At 38.6% G+C, this 20,317-nt stretch overlaps 1 long non-coding RNA gene across 1 annotated transcript; it reads left to right on the forward strand.

Moving 5' to 3' along the window:
• The first annotated feature begins 68 nt into the window (after positions 1–68).
• On the forward strand, positions 69–19,668 carry LOC124409818. Its single transcript, XR_006929544.1, has 3 exons — positions 69–203; positions 8,107–8,112; positions 19,655–19,668. It is a non-coding gene; the product is annotated as an uncharacterized LOC124409818 (long non-coding RNA).
• Positions 19,669–20,317: the final 649 nt, after the last annotated feature.

Below are 20,317 nucleotides of genomic sequence, written 5' to 3' on the forward strand. Positions count from 1 at the left end.
ACGATTGCGACACTTGCAGGTACCAATCTACTAATCTCTGCTGCACTGTGATCACGAAAAGTGGGCACAGATACGAATAACAAATAATAGTAGTAGTAGTAGTGTTGTTGTTAACAAAACGAAGGTTTATTTAACGTTGAGATGATCGGTCGCCGTTTAAAACTTTGCTTCTTAAATTTTTTTCTTCAATAAATCTTTGCAACGTTACAAAACGATATTTCTTTTCTTATACAACTGTTTGTTGAATTTTTCCTTTTCCTCTTCTTCTTCTTCTTCTTCTTCTTCTTCTTCTTCTTCTTCACCTCCTTTTCCCTTCTATATAAGTATAATATGTCTTTATCTCTCGGCTTGTCTCTTGCGAACTCTTGCACGGTGCTGACTTTGCTCCGTATATATACTCGGCGCCGAACCGACGCTCCCCCCTCTCCACCCGCTGCAGGACGGTATAAGTCTAACTTGAACCGCGATAGGGAGACACCCACTCTTTTTACCAAAGTAACCTTCCCCGAGATTTTCATTTTCGTAGCTTCCCCCCGCAGGTCAACGGTTTGGAAAAATAAAACAAGAAGAAACAACAGTTTATAGTTCTCATTCGACCCTTTGATTCTTCCTCACCCTTACAAATGTTACACCCTTCCACCAAGACTCTCTCCGAAACCTTTCTTTTAGCCAATAGCATTTTCCGCAACTTCATTTTTCAATACTTGAATTCTGATCGTTGCCTTTTTTCCTGTCTTCCCCTACGCGATGGCAGATAAATTTTTACGATATCCGGTTGAACTCACTCGGTGACAGATTGCCACTGGACAGATGCATGTCAGCTACACGTACTGAAGCTTACTATTTCGTAACGAGCGGATGTAATGAATCGATCTCGCTGATCGCGTACAACCGATACACACACACACACACACACATGCACACGAACACATGGATGACAGTAATTATACACAACCTCCGTGCAGTTTCCGATATAATACTTTTCATCGAATGAAAAACGTTTTGCAAGTAATATAAGCGGATGCTAAACGTTTTAATGCACCTTTGGTTGTTTAAACAATCGGAACGTCATTACATTGATGTCAGGTGTAAATTATATACCCCGTGTCGAATAGATTCTGCGCATATGGGAAATATATAGACGTTGTACGTAGAGCGAAGCCGCGTGGCCTGACTTTTGAACAGCTATAATGTTATGGTATTATACCTGTAATGGAAGTGTGCACGTACCTATTTACCTGATTCTCTTGTATTCTTCAGAATTGAAACTGCGTTGTTTACCAAGTACACGATGAAATACAAAGGAGGTGATAATTATCATCAAAGCGATTCGTGCTAGGCGTTAATTGTAAGATAAAAGCATGCACGTATGGATAAAGGCTTCCCGGCAGACGAATTGGGCAATGGAGCATCTCTAGGAAAACTAGTTCGAGACGACAAGGAAAAGTCAAAAAATCAAACAATAAGTTTAAAAAATATTACTAGAGTAGTGAGTCTTTTCCTGAGTTTCACAGACGCCACGAGCTCTGCGGGATTGATCTGAATTCGAACATTCGAAATGCTTCGAGTCTCCAGATTAGTGTTCTTTTTTTATTAATTGGGGTGTAATAAAATCTTGGTCATTAAAAGTTTGAAAAATAAATCACATCTCGAAGAATCCGCTGCAGCGTTTTATGACTGTAAAGTGTAATTCCTTCAGCTCAAAGTTCTTGTCATTTTGATATGGGAAATATTAACGATCCGAGGCTTTTTGTTTATCATACTTTCCACATCATCCACCCTTAGCGATAATCATCGTTTTTCTCATGGTACCATAAATGTTAGATATACTTTCGTACATCAATTACGAGAATCCTCTCCACCATTAGACCTCGAGATAAAAGCTTTTGCATAGAATGTTGAGAAACTTGTTTCTTTCCTTTTCACCTTTTTTCTTCCATCTACGGTTAAAAAATCAATATTGAAAAATTATGACACAGCGAAAATGTTGCGCAGTAACAATATCGCGATTAAGCCTCGCCAAAAATTGGCGAAGATTATAATTAGATATTGTCCGAGTTCCGGTTCCACTCGAGAATTCAAAGCGTAGGTAGGTAGCCACAGATAGCAGTTTCGGACGGATTACATTGTTTTACCGAGTCGTAAATCGAGCACGTTATACGTGTATAACTATATTATCTATTCGTGGAAATTGTTATAGTAAAAATATTGCACAATTACGCGCAATCTTGAGTAAATCGTGAGTGTTAGTACAGCGAAACGATGTCGCACGCAGTCCCATATTATCAGTGATTTATATATTAAACATACAATTTCCCAAAAGGTATATCGATCAAATACGCATTTTCATTGTGTCCCTGGTATGTGCATATACATTCTGATTACATACATGAGCGATCGCCAAAGTGGAGGGATTTTTTTATTCGTTCTTTTTTTGATTTCTTTTTACTCTGACGCATGCTATTTTACCTGCAGTATCATTCCATCATTCGATCATCGAATAATCTTTAACAATATCAAACAGCCAGTTTTCGCTAAATCAAAGCATGGGTGCAGCTGCGTGGTATAATGATATATAGAACTGAAGGACGCCATTTACAATGTTGAATTACCCGTCTTGGTATACGCGGAAAAAGAATCGGTGCACTTTGAACAAAAGTTTATGGTTGAATGACTTAATTTTACGAAACTAATTATCGATTGATTGACTATTGAAACCTCAAATGACTAAAAGTAAATTATTTGGCTGTTATACGTGTAGTTTCATGCAACCAAATCTTTCATGAATTCTATCACATCATCATCATATGCAATGAAATAGATTGAATAAAATTCGGTGACGCTGAAACAACTTTCTTAGATCAAACAAATGTTTAGTTGATCACGTGACGTAGACTTAAATTCAGAATTTAGTTAATTCAACAAAAATCTTACCCAACTTTGTTTCTGAATGATACATGCTAGAAACTTTCGAACTATATACGTATAACGTTTAAATTATCCATTTACACATTACACAGAAGCGAGTACAAAGTTAAAGGTGAAATTTTGATTCAGCTTAAAAGCATTCGGTACCGGTAAATTCGTTTAAATATAAAAAATTTTCCGTCCTTTCCAATCGGTGAGTTGATTTATATCAAAGGTAGATAACTCTGTCCATTTTATTTATTAATAGCCTCATGTCATATATACTACACATATTTACGTCGATTCCAAAATTGCTGACGTTTATGACTAAAAAAAAAAAAAAAGATGAATGTATCGAAAAATATAATATTTAATCTCATGACGACATGCAAATTTCACCGAAGTGTAAAAGAAAAAGGGGGATATTCTGGCTTCGAAGATTCGCTTAAAAAAGCTTGATTAGCAAAAAAAATGTATACAACGTGCTCGCGTAATGAAGCGACACACTCATATATTCGAGAGTAACAAGTGCCAATGACGAAAACGGCGGCTTGCTGCGCAAAAAAATGGTTCCTGCATCCCGTCCAATTGCGACCTTAACAAAAAGTCTCACTAAGATGATCTAGGCATCTCGGTCAAGTCTTTACGCTTTGAATTGCATCAGAAAATGTCTTCACTCTATGGGATCACTCTATTTCCCTCTCTTTCTCTGCAGATGCCAAATGCACGAATTAATTAATATAATATTTATCGCAATGAAGCTCTTACAGCTGAATGATTTTATCTTGCACAATCGACAGATAACCTCCGCGAAACTGAAAGAAATTCCCAGTCGATTTTCTGATAATATGCAATACATAGCAAGTTCAACAATTTTCAAATCTACTATGTTATAATGCATATAGTAATAATTGACTCAATTTTAAAAACGATTCATTGCGGTGATGATTAGAGACGATCGTCAATGCACAAGACTGCAATTTGCCACCCCACGTGGTCGGGATTTTCCGATTCTCACTAATTGTCGAAACAGACGCTGAAGCATACGTGATTAATTAAATGTGAGAAGCCTGAACTCGTGACTCCAGTTTATAGCCATAGGCGTAGATGCGAACAGGATTACACCACGAAATATTACATTATTAAATTCTACCCGCAGTCACGAATCCATCACCACGACGTTGGACACTCGAGTGACCCGGTCTAGCCCTTGATGACTGTTTCGTAAATCGTATTAAGTCCCTCTACTGGCTGCACGTGGTCCGTGAGGTCCATCTGAATGACGCTACAGCCGACAGTTGCACAAGAAATTTTAATATTTTATTTATTTTTCTATACTATATAAAAATATTCTACAAAACTGTCGTGAGGTCGTTTTTATTCATCTCTTTTACGAATGATCGTGCCAAAAACCTACATTGAAACTGTACACGGACTGGATTGAACGTAAGAATGATGTAACACTATTTCAACATTGCGGGGTCATGTTCTGGTGTATAACAGCACGAGGGACCGAAGCCCGATAAATTTCCCTGAAAATTTCTGGATATGACTTTTAAAAGGACCTCAACATTCTACACCTATACTGTGCAAAGTTTTACAGCGTTTCTTTTTCGTTTTCTTGTTTTTCTTTGATCTCGTTCAATACCCCCCCCCCCACCAAAGATTCCATCTAATCGCGCCAAGAACGATTGGATTTTTCACAAACGCAAACAAAATATGTAATATAACGGATCAGAGATGAAACTCAATTAATCCCACCCGATGCGAAGTAATATCAAAGTTACAATACAACAAAGCATCGAATATGAGCGAAGAAGAAGACGGACTTTCGTGTAGTACAAATAATAATATAATGTCGACAGCAATAATGATGATAATTCGGACAACTTTTGGATGATCCTTTAACCCAGACTGTCGTATCTACTTTTTTCCTCGCATCCATTGATACTTATGCCCTTGACGTTGATTCAAGTAACTCGGGGCCATATTACGACATCAAAGTTTGTTCTTCGTTTTTTGATTAAATGGGTAGACGTGAACCGAATCTCTGTTCCCCTAGTTACGCGAAATGTTCACGCGACTGCATTTATTGGACTTTGATCAAAAACGAATCATCGAATATGCGTGAGGAACTTGGAAGGATTCAGTCTATTGGGTCAGGAAGATTGATTTTATCAGTGCCGAAAATAGATGGGCGATTCTAATTTTACTGTGCAGCAGAGTATCATTTTGGGACGACTAGCTGTTATAAAATCGTTATCCAAGATAAGATAACATCTCGTTATTAATATTGCGGATTTGCTAAATTTAACCACGTCGTGTTTCATTATTCTGTTACCAGATCGTTTACCCGTAATTGTCGATAAATGAAGGGGACTCTTTCATGACACGCGACCCCACAACTTATAGCTACAGTTTGAAAAGCAACAAGTGATTCTCTTCGAAAGCCTGCAATTATGCAAATACTTGTCTTCCTTCTCGATTCCGTAGGAAACTTTAGCAAAACTTTCCTTTTTTAGTAGGAAGATGAACTTGAAACGATGTAAACTTTTACCAGCCTGTCATTACGCCCTAGATTGCCATGCCCAGAATAATGAAAAAAAAAAAATTTCTTTCCCGGTTGGTTTTTTACAGTAACGTTATGTATTATAATACTTCTACGAAACTGGTGACAACCTTCCAACGTACAAGCTTATAATAGGTGATAAACGATCGTGCCAAGTCAAGACGTGCTTTCCAGCACGACTTGAATTTCACGAGAAAGTCTAACGTCTCTGTGTACCTCGAATCAACACACGAATACGTACAACGTGCAGCGAGTGGTCCGTTCTATTCACTCGAAACCATTTGACACGTTTTTATTCTACCTAATCCTCGTTTTTGCCATATTCGAATCAACTGGGCTTCGCCCATCCCTTTTCACCAAAGTCCATATTTCCTCACGAAACGGCCGAATGTACGAATTAATGTAACAATCCACTTGTTACCTCTCCGTATTTCCAACAGCCATTTTATTAATATCTCGTCAACTTCCGTAAACGAAAAAGTATCGTTCTGAATTGAGATGTAATTACGTGAAGAGATGCGAAGACAGTTTCGTCGACTTGAAAATTTTACTTTCCTGATAATGACACGGACCTCCCTTACCAAGGTCTTACTTTCGTCATTTCTCGACATGCGAATGAACTAGCTGAAAAGAAAGAAGGATGACCCCAAAATTGTAAATCATTGATTAAATTATTCTAGTACCCTGAATAAGCACTCGTTGGCCAACATGATGCAACACGTATTCGATTAATCATCACCATCGTCATGTTCGCGAGAGTTTCGAAGGCTCGCACGTAGATTCGGTTGATTGTGTGTAGATACGTACGTACCATCCATTCGTCGAACGCGCCAAGAATAGAACAAGAGATTTCTTTTGGACACACTGATTCACCGTCGAGCCTTCAACAATTAGCCAACTGTTCGAATCGCCTCTCTAAGATCCGTGAAAGTTACTTCCTACCAGTGTCCAAAAGCTCAAAGGCGGTACCAATTGTCGAGTGTAAGTCAACCGTGCCAATTACTCACAGGCGTAATTATATTCTCGGCTTTTTCTGGGTCGACCCGAATTTTCATTCATACACTTTCGCATCCTGGATTCCAATTTCACCTCAACGATTAGCCTCGAAGAGTACAGAAACTGCGATTCTGAATGGAAGCCTCCTGCAGAAATAATCAGGATCTCCGTTTCGCGTCTACCAACAACGACGCGAGTCGATCACGTCACTCTAACAAGCATCGTAGAGATATTTCGCGGAGTTACGATATCGGCAAGTTCAATGACGCAATCGCGCCTCCGTTTCATTCAACCGTTATAGTGATGCCGGCGTAACGTCGTCCGCGAAATTTGGCTCTGGGACCCCCACAATTCGCGGTTTCCACGCCTTAGCGTCGTCAATTGCGTAACAAGTAGTACGTTGTACCTCTGCAATATATAGACACCCTGCTACGTAAATCTTGATTTTTCGTGTTAAGATAAAAATCTTATGGAATCCGCCCTATCTTATCAGTTTATCAGACGGCAGACGGTTACAATCGAATGTCAAATTCCAATTTCGAGCAGCTGCAAATTCCTCACCCTGCGGGACCGCGTGGAAGGACGTTGACTCGTAACACGTGTCAAGATAACCATCCTCGTCCATGAAACGACGAATCTTCGACAATTCTTTCGCTGCACCGGATTTTGCACGCTTGACTTAACTCACTTCGACTCACGTAGTAGCTTATAAGCTTATAGTTAGACAAGCTTAGTTTCTTAGAATCGGTGCTAATTGCTGCCATCTTACAAAATGCAAGGTGATCGTTGGATGCACACGTCACAATCGCAAGGCTTTATCTAATCCTGGTGCAGTTCTTCGAATGAGCTAGCAAATCGGTAAGAAAGTTGAATGAGAAAAATTAAAAAAAAATGAACCAATTTCAATGGTAATAAATATAGTCGCTATGCCTCTTGTCAACGACGAGTAAGTATAGTGCCTGTCATGTCGTCTGTAAACAGAATCTGCATACACGGTATGACGAAACAAATGGCAAGAAAGATTTCATCCCAGCTTGAGGACTTAAGGAATATATGAGAGTATATAGCTACTGATAAGAGTATACATATAAGAGAGGTCCGAATATGTATTTATTGCGGGATGAATGGAAACGATTGCAGGTGCAAATATTTTCGGTTTCAAAGATGCACGTTTATGTACACCTAATTCTGCTCGATTGATGGACGGTAGAATATCGGAACATGTAGTTTAGCGGCGAAACAGCGTTACATGCAGGGCGCGTGGAGAGGCGTCGTTCAAAGACACGCTCCTTAATTCGTCCTTGATGAGTAAGGTCAGTTCGTTCACCGTCGTAGTAACGTGTGTACGTATGTACCTACGTATTATACATGTATGTACTTTTACGAAAGGCCCGACCTTGCGTACGAGCCACGAGCCACGAGCCAGAAGTCAAACTGGTTTTTTCACTGAAAAATGGTACACGTAAGACAATTTGCGGCGAAATGGTTACACTTGTGGTTATACATATATAGGCACAATACCCGTATTCCTGCAGCTGCGATGTGTATAATATTATATAAAAATAGAACGGTGTTGATTATTTTCGGCCGACAGTCTCGTAACCGGTACGAAATTTTACGACCAAGTGTTGGAGAATCCGGTTATTACAGCTACGCGATATTAGGAGAATTCTAAATTTAGAATGATAGTAACACCGGAGACTGGGCGATCGTTGTTACAACCGCCTCATTTAAGGAATCGAAAACGATGATTTCTGACCTACGTCAACGTTTATTTCGTAAAATATCGCTTTGAAATTTGTGATCAAGTCTCTGGTAAGGACGAAATTGGAAGTGAATTCGTTGACTACCTACTTTCACGAGAAATCGAGATGATGAAAAGAAAATTCTTTGCCCGGGATTGACCGAAACGCCGATTGCGATTTTTGGACATTCGCGTCTTGGCGCAAGCGTCCGAGGTGTTAAATCCGTTTTATCGAGAATCCTTTCGCAACTTTCAATAATCTTGAGCCTCGCTGACGTCCTCGCTCAATTTAACACGCTTATTATATGCGCAGTTTTTGACAGCCTCGAGTGGCCAGGAGTTGAGCTGTTGTTTGTACTTTTCGAAATTTAGCAATTCAAAGACGGGGAATTTCAACGTTCACGTTTCTTCACACCGCATCGGTAATTACATTATGTTTAAAATATACTCGGATTACCGAGAATGCCGGACCGCGCATCTTTGAACAGAAACAGAAATTTACAGCTAATCAAAATTCTCAGGGAGAACTCACCAGCTTATTATTATTATGTAACCCTCCATTATAAATTGTAATAAAAACGGTGCGAAACGTTACTCGGGTATTAAAATACTCGCACTATACTTCACCCGAACTTCGTTTATCGATTCGTCGTTCAAAAACATTCAGTGGCAATTTCGCACCCTCACATAGATAATATAATCCACCCTTCTTCGCACCTTTCATGAAAACTTCAGGCACAAGTCTACAATTAAGAAGAAATGCAGTTTCATTTATCTACACCGCACTCTGACACCGCAACCGCAGGTATTTAAAAAACGATTACGACGACGACGGCTCGACCGAGGCTGTAAAATTTCACCCAAGTCAGTAGAGTCCTTTCGCATCGGGATTTCCGTTTGGCTCGGCGATTTTTCTGCATTAAAGGTATTTAATCCATGAGCTGATCTCGGTTGATTTATCCGCAGGGTGGCCGATAAAAAACGGGCTTGGGAAGTTCTGCTGGAATCCAGTCGTCCTGCTAGAAACTCCGGAGCTGAAAGCACCTTGCTTGCAGGATGTAGGCTGTAGGCTGTAGCAGGGAGGCTGTGCATGTGCGGTCTATTCGACTCTGCGTCATGCGACGGTATTTCCCATGATATTCTTTTGTCTTGCTTAAGCTGCTCCGAGGATTTGCTGCCGGCCAGTTCAAGTAACGTCTGTTGAAAGGAGCTCCATTATACATGAGGCCGATAAACTCGAGAAGAGAAATCTAACGTTGGAAGATTCTGATCAATCATGCAAGAGTGCCTAGATCCGTGTATAATCTATATACTTGTATGGTAGGTATGTAATTGCGGGATGAGGGAACAGTGACGAATCGCAATTTTTAAATTAATAACGTAAGTCTGTCTGCTCTGTGATACACGAGGGCATCGATCGTAGTCTGAATAAAGAGAGAGAGAGAGAGAGAAGCGTTCATTCGTTTTGGGACAAGTCTCCTTGGACGGGGATATGAACAGTGCATAGAGAAAGCAGTAAAAAATGAATAACGTATAAACTAAATGGTATAAGGAAGCAAAAAATTAAAACTAGCACTAAATTAAGAAAGTAGAAGTGAAGAGATCAAAACTATAGATAAACGAGTAGATAGATAATAATAAATGAATACAGAATGTAGAAATGTAAAAATAAATAGAAATATAGATAAAACGTATAAATAAAGAAAGAAACAAGAAAGACAGAGATAATTTCGTGAATTTTTATATCTTCCATCTGTAAAACAGGGACAAGGTTAGTACTGAACATACACTGATTATTCGACTGAATTGTTACTAAAAATTTAATTCCTGTTACCTTGCAGGTAAAATCGCAGATCACCTCTAACCTTTTTCTCGCTTTTTCTTCGCGGGAATACCACGAAGGTGTAACCACTTGTACCTTTTGTATGCATTCAGATCACAGCTGCAGCAGCGATGGCGGAAACCCAAAAACGGGTATTAAACTAGAGCAATAAAAACGAAGGTGAGTCCATGAATCCGATGAGTCGTGATATTTATAACGTGGTCACGTATCGGTTACTTTTTGTTTGATACACCTGTGACGTATTTACCAGGAAAGGTTCAACCATCGACTGGGATAAAGCATAAATTTCGGGTTTTCGCCAAATAATTATTGTATGCACGTTCTTGTTATTGTTCGCTGAGAAAATGTTTTCTTTCCTGCATAATTCCCAGAATTATTCATTTGATCTGCGTCGACAATGGATCACATGACTGTAATATAGTGGAATATTTCATTGCATGTTATATATGTATGTATCCACTCGGTGGGAAATTAGCGAATTTTCGAGAAACGATAAAATGCATAACATATTGTTACCAATCCGCGAGATTAATTAGGACGCAGTTTGTATTCAAGGAACTATTTTATGGCAGATTTCGTGTTAATCGTTAAAAACGGGTCGAAGAAACGCTTATAACATAGATACGAAAGTTTTACCGAATGGCAATTGCGATCATTTATTACTGAGAATACTTTACAAATATTTCACTGTTTTCCAAAATAAGCACACGTGATTATGATTCATATTTTCCATTTTGTGGAAAAGGAGCAAACAACACGGTTTCAAATTTGTTAAAGGTAAAATCTGGAACAAATCGTGGTATAACTTTATAGATATTCGTGGTAATTGAAACAAAGATGTCTCGAGTACGACGAAGAAAAACTGTCACTGCAGCTGAGAGCATTCTCGATCTCGATGCAGTTTTAAAATTAATACAAAGTAAGAAGGTTTCGGTAAAGATCGACGCCATCTTGAGTCATTCACACGCTACAATTGCATCCAATTAATGAATTCCCATACAGTTATATACATTTTAATGTAAATGTACAGTAATGTTCACTAATCCCTTGAACTTCAGGATAACTTGTTTGAGGTTCAAGACAAAATGCGAGTCTCGATTCTACAGGAATTTTGTAACAGTGACTATCGATGCAGCCAACGTGAAAGATTGGAAGGCATTGTCGCATAATTCGTATAGAATCGAACTCGCATTTCCTTTCGAACCTCAAACAAGTTAGCCAGAAGCCCAAGGCATTAATGAACATTACTGTACAGGCGTAAAGGATGATTTGAAATCAATTGAAAATTGTTTCGTGTTGAATCACGCCGATAATCAGTAGTTCGCAGGTGTCAACGGGGGCCGAAGATAAATATCAGGTGTTCATACAATAAGGCGTGGATATTTGCACGGTGTAGTTATGTACGTATACCTACATATAGAGCATCATCATCGATATTTTGCACCGATGTATGGAAATCAATAGAAGGTATACAATCTCATTTTTGATTCGACATGCGTAATACATTACGTGTCTCGGGTTGGTTATAGATGCATATTATAGCAATACGAGTTACGTGCTCATTCATATTCCTTTGCTTGCAGTTTCGACGTATCCATGGTGCTCCCCTCCTCCTCCTTCTCTTTTCCGATGTGTTGTACTCTTCGTGATTCCATGTAATACATGCGTACACAGGTGTGTACATTGCGACACAAGACCTACGCGGATGCAAATCTCTTCGTACATTGATTCGTTATTGAAACACACTCTCCTTGTCCCTTCTCAAGCCATGGCCATACACATACCACCATACCCTGGGTCGAAAGAAATCAACGACGATACGTCCGTACGTGCAATGTGAAACCATCGATACGTGATTATTTAATGTTGGAAAATTTCGTCGTGCAGATGCGGCAAACAAACTCCGAGACGACTGAAAAGTAATCTGCATGTACACACGGGGGCAGTAATTCTGAGATGGCTAATTTTTCAGACAAGTCCGTCACGTTGGCAATGCGGAATCCGCCCGCAGCGCCACCGCCGGCCGACCGTTAAACAGGCTCGATCTTTCTAACCATGAAAGAACCCGACCATAAAAAAATCGAAATGAATTTGCGACTGGCCGGCGGTGATACTGCGTACGGATTCCGCATTGCCAACGTAATCGACTCGGTTGAAGAATTAGCCATCTCAGAATGAGTGCGCTCGTGTGTAATTGTCCTGCGATTTTACCTTGAACGATAAACGAACGATATTTTCCTTGTGTAACGCGTCGAATAAAGATTTGAAAATCGGGACAATATGCAGTCGAGTCACTCACGCGCAATTGTATCCTTAAGAGACATTTTGACTCATTGACAATGCGATTTTTTCAGACGCGGATATACCTACGCAAGTTCAGTGCTGTACAGTAATTTTGGTAATCCCGTTCTATCCCATTCACAATTGTTCAATGCGGACAGACATATATTCTCAGATTCTTCTATGCGTTATTATATTTTACTCGGATATGTCCTGATCGATCTTTAATTTTTTCATTTTTCGATACTTCAATATTTACAGAATTACATTTTCAGTGATCATGACATAGTGGCTTGAAAAAAGATGGTGTAACATATTAATAGAATATACGAGCAAAAAAAGATTTTCCTTAAAAATTAAATTTGAACTTGTTACTTACAAAAATTTGACAACCTTATCGGCGTAAATGTTAGTTTAGCGTCACTTCGTGTAGAAGTAATCTAATGGTTGGAATTCAAAGATACCGATGATCAACCTTGAAATCAATACACCGCGATTGATCTATAATCAATGGATGACGCGGCATATAGAAAAACCCCGTAGTTTATAAATTATCAATAATATCGGAGTAAAAATCGCTCAGATTTTGCTACACCCATACCCGTTCACTGATTAGCATAATCTCTCCGAAATTTCTTTTATACTACTGTATACCTGTTGCGTTGTTAATATTTTTCCAAATCCCCCGGATCCGACGGGGATAAAACATTGCATGTTATACAGTGCATCGAAAGGTGGTTGACGAGCACCGTCATTGATATCGGCGGGATTCCCTGACAGACGGTTTTATGACGCTAGATTTAAAGCTGAACACCGCCTGGTTTCGTACATAATGGGAGAACTTTGACGGCAATCAGTTGCGCTGTTTGCCCAGCCTATCTCTCCTCTCTCTCTCTCTCTCTCTCTCTCTCTCTCTCTCTGCGGGATTAAATACAGGGCTCAACTTTCAAAGCATTGGCGGCACTTCCTCTTCGATATATGTTATATATCGCCTCGTCGGTAAAGCTTTTGAGAATAATTGCTCCTACGTATACTTACGGATCAGGATGCAGGTGTATTATAAACGCGTAAGCGAGAATCTGCAGAATGCGTCATGGAGGAAAGTGTTCGCTATCAGTTAATCACTTTCGTCCGACATTGACCGGGTGTATCAACCAAAGACGGATGTCAGGCAATCTGCCAACGGAAGGTTTTTCGGGTGAACTGTACGTGTCGATGCGTTAATCGGCCGTAATCCATCCATTTTCATCCTTCAGCCTGAATATTTACTCTGTCGCCGAGTTGATAATCCGAAAATTGATTTTTCACTCTTCACTAATTGCATATAGCAGGTACAGCAGAGATTTTATACGTTGAGCAATGGTCTCACGTGTATGAGCAGAAGAATTAAGCGTATGAAAACCAATTTCGCTTTTGCAATAAATTTTTGTTCAAGAATGTTATTTCCGACACACTGGATATTAAAATTAATTAACACGACTCTGCAATAAATTTTCCCATCCCAGCTGTAGTACCGATGTATATGTAACATACCACGTATATGTATAGGTATACAAGCGTGGGAAAATTTTCTACGTTCGATGTTGCTGCATTTTTTCACGATAGCTCATATCATCGTGGCGTGGCTTTTTAGTGTGTATGCAGCAACCGGGAATCGTCTGCAGCATATGTTTTATATCTCAATTCCCGTTAAGTCTTATCAACTTATCACTGTTCGACATCAGCAGCGGTAAATTGCCTCGAGTGATATATGCCGACGCAATAAAGCCGAGTCTATCTCTCTATCTCTCTCTCTCTCTCTCTCTCTCTCTCTCTCCATCTTTTTTTACCCAGATGCAAATGCGTCGCCATTATAGATGTACCCTCGAGGCTACGGAGGGTGCTTTTGACCTGCGGCAAGAGTTCAAATTGTTAAAACTTGGTTTCCTAAGCCGCGAATCAACGGATGATAGATTTAATTTTGGTATTTGCCGCTTACAGCGTGAGCGCCTGCAGCGCGTTATTGTGTTTTTCGTATAATTGCAACGTGGGAGATATAATAATGAATGAGCGTCGGGTAAAAGAAAAGAAATAGGAAAACAAGAGAAAAATACGCGATAAAAGGGGATAACGAATCCAGACGGGGCGTCGTAAATCAGGGACGATCACAGAGGATTTCACAACTCCACAAAATAATACAACTAATCCATCCTCTATCTTCTTGCCCACAATTTTTCTAAAAATAATATCACATTATTATATCCAATTGCATTGTGTTATCCCCACTTCCCACCGAATTTTGACCCCTCGCGCCTTCTTCTTCTTCTTCTTCGTCATCTAGGTAATTTCCGCTGCAGTCTGATCCAATTCAAACTGCTTTGCTGTTCGGCGAAGTAACCAGTTTTGAGAAGGATACTGGAGCGATGACGTTGACGATCTCAAAAGCGTCATCGAAGTCACAAATGCGTAACCAGTTTTTTTTTTTACACATTCATGTATCCGTGCATTCATGAAGTTTGTTTGTTCTTCTCTCTCTCTCTCTCTCTCTCTCTCTTTCTGTCTTTCTCTCTCCCTCTCTCTGGGCTTCCCTCGCTCGCTCTAATTACTAGATGACTGGGCACTTGGCCGCAAATCTCGCCTCCCTGTAACCTCGGGACTTCACAGCTGTGAAATATTTCAACTCAGCATCTCTCCCGGTATCGGATTCTTACGTCACAAGCATCACAGAGCCTGGTAACTCGTTATACGAGCGTAAAGCGTAGCGAAACAATTTTCTAAGGTCTTAAAAAAAAAAAATCCCCCGCTGCATGCATGATTCGTCGACATTTCGCTGTACCTACACAGATCATCCGGTACAACATATTACACCGAATAAAACCGCTTCTTACCACCGCCGTTACCGAGATCGCGTACAGTCCGCGAAATTACCAGATTAAATGTTGGTGTTAATCTCTTCTTAAAAATGATCGGGAATACCGTTACTAGAGCATTTTTTTTTTTTTTTTTTTTTTTTTCTTCTCGTTCATCATAAATATCTCTTTTTCTGCAGCCATACAGCAAACGTGTGTATAAATAAATACTACGTTGTATAATTATAGCTGGAGTTTCAAGCAACGACATTGCCGATTTTTTGTTGAAAAAAAACGATGGTGAAAATTCTAGGATTATTATTATTATTATTATTCACAAGTACATATCGCAGTCTACCGTAAATAATTTCATTACATAGCAATGCTTTTGCAGAGTGTAAATGTTAAGCAAAATTGCTGAAGAATGCAAACGCGGTTGCGGACATTCTTCTTCATAATTCTTAACCGGACCCAAAAGTTTTAATTACGACAAAATTCCACATTCGTCCCGAACTCTGACTCAATGACTTTTTCCCCAATTTACAAGATATAAAAAAAAAAATAAAATAAAATAAAATAATCAAATAAACCACTCATTCCGCGGAATAATGAAACTTCCAAGACTTCAACAAATCCTGCAATATTTTTACCAGATTTCTGTGACTATAATATTTGAAATAACGAAGCACAAGAAATCATGAAACCAGAGAGCCTGTTGATTTTCTATGTATATATCAACTAGATCAAAACCTGGCGACCAGGCGATAATATATAGTGTGATTGCTTCACTGTCATATTTCGACTCGAAAAAGCATTCGTAACTTTGTCTACATATAGATAGAAGTAAATAATGGGTATAGATAAAATTTTCAGCAGAATTTTGCCACTTTACGGATTATTAGCATTAAAAAAAGAGTTTCTTTTTTACAAAACATTCTTTGTTGTTGTTTGTTTCTCACTGTTTTTTTTCTTCTTCTTCTTTTTTGACATTTTTCATTTTTTCTTCCGCCACACTTTTAAGCCTCGATTTCTGACGTTAAAAACTTCGCCGAACAAATTTGCAACAAAGTCTCGTTTAAAACGTCACGGAAAAACCGCATCCCAAAGTCCTCATTACGCACCGAGCTCCGATACTTTTTTTTTATTTTTCTCACGAAACCGTCGTGCAGCCTGAGTCGGTGACTCGTGACCCTTGACCTCCGGAAGGCCAAACCCATTTAAGTTGAAAATGACGTAGTATTAAGTTGGGTACCACGGTTCGACTTTTTTTGGTTGGGAAGAATTCTGAAAATATAATTCAAGGAAGTTGTGGTCCGGTTTTGTTATTTTATTTGATACATTTTTCTTTATTTTTATTTCGCCGAATTTCTCTTTCGTTTCCTCAATAATATGCAGTGACCACCACATCTGTAAATCACAGAAAATGTGGTGAAATGACGTTGCCACGTGGGCGTTTTTTCTTTTTTTTTTTTTTTTTTTCTTAACCTCTCGAGCAGCGAATTCTTCAAAATAACACAAAGAAGGACACTCTGTTTTCGTCTGGATAATCAATCATTGCTTTTTGAGAATTCAGTATGCAGAAATGTCTCCGGGATAAGATGAGAGTAACACTGGAATTATTCGATTGAAGTTTTCTTACTGTAAAAATTAATTTTCGCAAAATCAATGTGGAAACTAAATAATATATAATCATAACTGTAAAGATCAAACCACAGACTCAATCATCGCCAATTCAAGAGGCTACTTCACTCAAACTTTAACCCTTTCAGTCGCTGAATTAAGTTCAAAAAATCATGACTTTGCATGAAATATGAAAAAAAAAAAAAAAAAAAATGACAGAATAAAAAATAAAAGAAAACCACTATAGTGGCTTCTGCGACTGAAAGAGTTAAGCTTTTTCGATTACATATCATCCAGTTTTACCTCATATGAATAAATAAATGTTTTCCTCATATAATATTCTGGAAATTATAGAATGAAAATAAGTTCAACAGCAGGGAGGAAAATACTTGCTTCATAAAACTTTATTGATACAATGAAAAAGTTGAGGTTCATAAGAGTCAGGACTTGAGAATCTCTTGCACGAACTTATCATCCCATATATATGTAAATGTGATAGATATCTAACAATCAGTATGGATTTGGTATGAACGGGTTGTTACCAGCGCGACGAGTTGTCGGTAGGTGCGTTTAGTTATCGCTTACTGCAGGGTTATCAAATCACGCGGCCACATGCGCTGTACGAACAATGGCTGAGTACTCTTGTAATAATATACTTATCAGTGAAGTATAAAGGGGGAAATAAAAATCTGGCGAGTGTATTTTACTGCTAATAAAACCCTGATTGCAAACACTCTAATTGCAGGTTGTCGTCGCCTCGATTCCACCATATGGAACGACATATTGGAAATCATGATTTCCAATCATGACTCTCTTGAGTGCGAAGGACTCTGGATTTTTAATCTTCATCGAACGCCCACCAAATTTCGCGGTAACTTCATAGGCATGATGCGTAATCGTAGAATAAATAGGCAACGGTATAAAGTGATGTACCGCTGGTATGATAATCTCGTTCGGCGACGCGACGTCGTGGCAGCCTGAATATGTGACTTGTCAACACCTTGGCAGGGGAAAAAATTTTTGATATAATAAAATAAAACCACTCATAGATACAGCATGAATTTCAGACAGTAGCCTGGAAGTTAGTCGGATGCAGGATTGATGAATCTTCTACTGATTCCTATTCCGTTCCCCCTTCCAATTGCCATGCGGTAAATCCGTTCAGATCGTAGGTGATAATGATCGGTAATCGGTGAATGATCAATATTTGGCCGATTAATTATCGGGAATTCTCGGAAGGGCAGCGAAAGTATTATATTTTGATACATCGTCATGCGTCTGGTGTCTAAAGCAATAAAGTCTAATCCCGTTGACGTGATACATTCGGGATATTCATTCGGTATGGATATAGCAACGAATACGAATAATCCAGACAAGGTAAACGTTTGAAAATCCGTTTGGTTCTTTGACTGAAACACACCGCGTACTTCCAAAAACTGTTAACGTAAGATTGTGTCAGGTATTTTTTGAAATTCGAGAAACCCATGTAAATAATTCATCCGATGTACGTGCGCTTAGATTCATGATGTTGTTAACATTCAAGAATATCCTTCGAGTGAATTATACCTTGATTCACGAGAGGCACGCTTTTGAATCCACGACAGATACTCACGATTTCGAATCATGCATACAAAGAAAGATAATTTTAAGAAAAGTGAATCACACGTACACGTTGATATTTTTCATCAAATTCCGAAATTTAAGTCCGGACTCATTGGTGCTGAGTCACATGCATTCATTATTGATGTAACATTTTTATTTACATGCAAGTTATTGACACTAAGATTGTTAAAAAGTGAAACCAAGATATCGTCATGGAAAAAAAAATTTGGTTAATTTATTGCTCTAAAAGTAATTCCCTCGCCGTAATACGAGTATCAGATTTAAGATCGCATCGAATGAGATTTGTGAATGCAACCTTAAGTTTTTGAAACCTGGCAATACTCCTAATACGACGATTTCTTTTCAACGCTGAAATGAGTTTGTGCAAAAAAGCATTTGGTTGAAATTATTTCAAAATTAGATTTTTCTTTGTGATTACCTCGCAGTCATTCCTTCATTACAAATAAGAGTGAGGGGTTGAAGATTGTATCAGGGAATGATTTATGCAATACTATATTTTAATAACCTTGTATAAAATTGGTCGTTATAGACCTCATTTAGCAAAACTTTGAATTTCTGCGGTAAAAATATTTTGCTCGGTACAAAAAATTTTGATAAAACCCCAACTGAAACGTCGAAATTTGATCAGAAATACCCATGTATACTATATCAATTTCAACTCCGGGATCCAGCTGCGAAATTTGAGTCCACCCAAAGGTGAAATTCTTAATTAATGGTATAATTTTCAGAATTGATTTCACCGTTACGCGAGGGCCCGGAAACCCATGAAACCGTTATTACAAAGCAATTACGACAGCTTTCGTATAAATTGGCTATAACGTTGCAAAATAATTAATAATTCGTTTCTTCAATTTGCAGGAGAAAAGAGGCATCACGACATTCAAATTGAACAGCCTTTTCAAGGTCGTTTCAAAAACACGTAGACTGTTTTGGACACCCGATTCACTGTCAAGGCGTCTTATTATAATTTCCGGCGTAAGGTTGGATCATATAGTCATATATATATATATAACGAAGTGGCACATCCGATAAGGAACAACCCTTGGTCTATGCTTATTGTGATTCCTAGCGGTAGACCGAATTGTTTTAAAATTTGCAAACACCCTTCAAAGACTGGAATTCCTGGTTAATTTAATATTTCATTAATATGTCTACACCGCTAAGTGTTGGAACTTTGAAGGGATGATCGTTCTATGAATAATGATTGGAAGCGCGAACGCGATTTGAATGCAATTCAGATTAAGTGATATTGAATCGAATCACATTTACGTTAGGAAAGAGAAACAAAAAAAAAGGGAAAAGAGAAACGATTCTTGGCGAGCTGAAGTTTTTTTAATTCACATTATTCAAGCGGATTCACTCTCTACTTGAAAACATCGTAAGAATGGACACTTCAAGATTTGCAGAAAATATCCAATCAAGAAAAGGAAATTTGAATCGAAAATTTCAACGACGAATTTTTCAATTCCTCATCACTACGATCGCATTTATAGGATCAATTTTCAAATTCGGCCACTGACGCTGGATACAAAAATTAATTATCTTGTTTATTCATTATTTTTAATTCTTTCTTTCAATTTTTTTTTTCTGCTCAATCTTCTTTTAATTCCAATAACCGCAGCGATGAATTTCTGGTACTCTTCGTTTTCTTGAAACGTTTCATGAATTTTAAAATTGTTAAGAACTCGGTGTTAACAGCTTTGGTATAAATTTTTTACACCAAGAATTTAAAAGAACGCCCTGCTCTAATGGTTTTCTGTCGGGCGTTCACCCTGATTGATCATAATTTATTGGCACCGTTTCGATTGAAATGTAAATTATGCAAGATTATATCTCGGAGATATTAAAGGTGTGTGGTTGGGTGTGCGCCGCGTCGGCCGCAACCTGCACTACTTGTATGCAGGCAA

This window comes from Diprion similis, chromosome 8, assembly GCF_021155765.1.
Source record: "Diprion similis isolate iyDipSimi1 chromosome 8, iyDipSimi1.1, whole genome shotgun sequence".
Classification (NCBI taxonomy): Eukaryota; Metazoa; Arthropoda; class Insecta; order Hymenoptera; family Diprionidae; genus Diprion; species Diprion similis.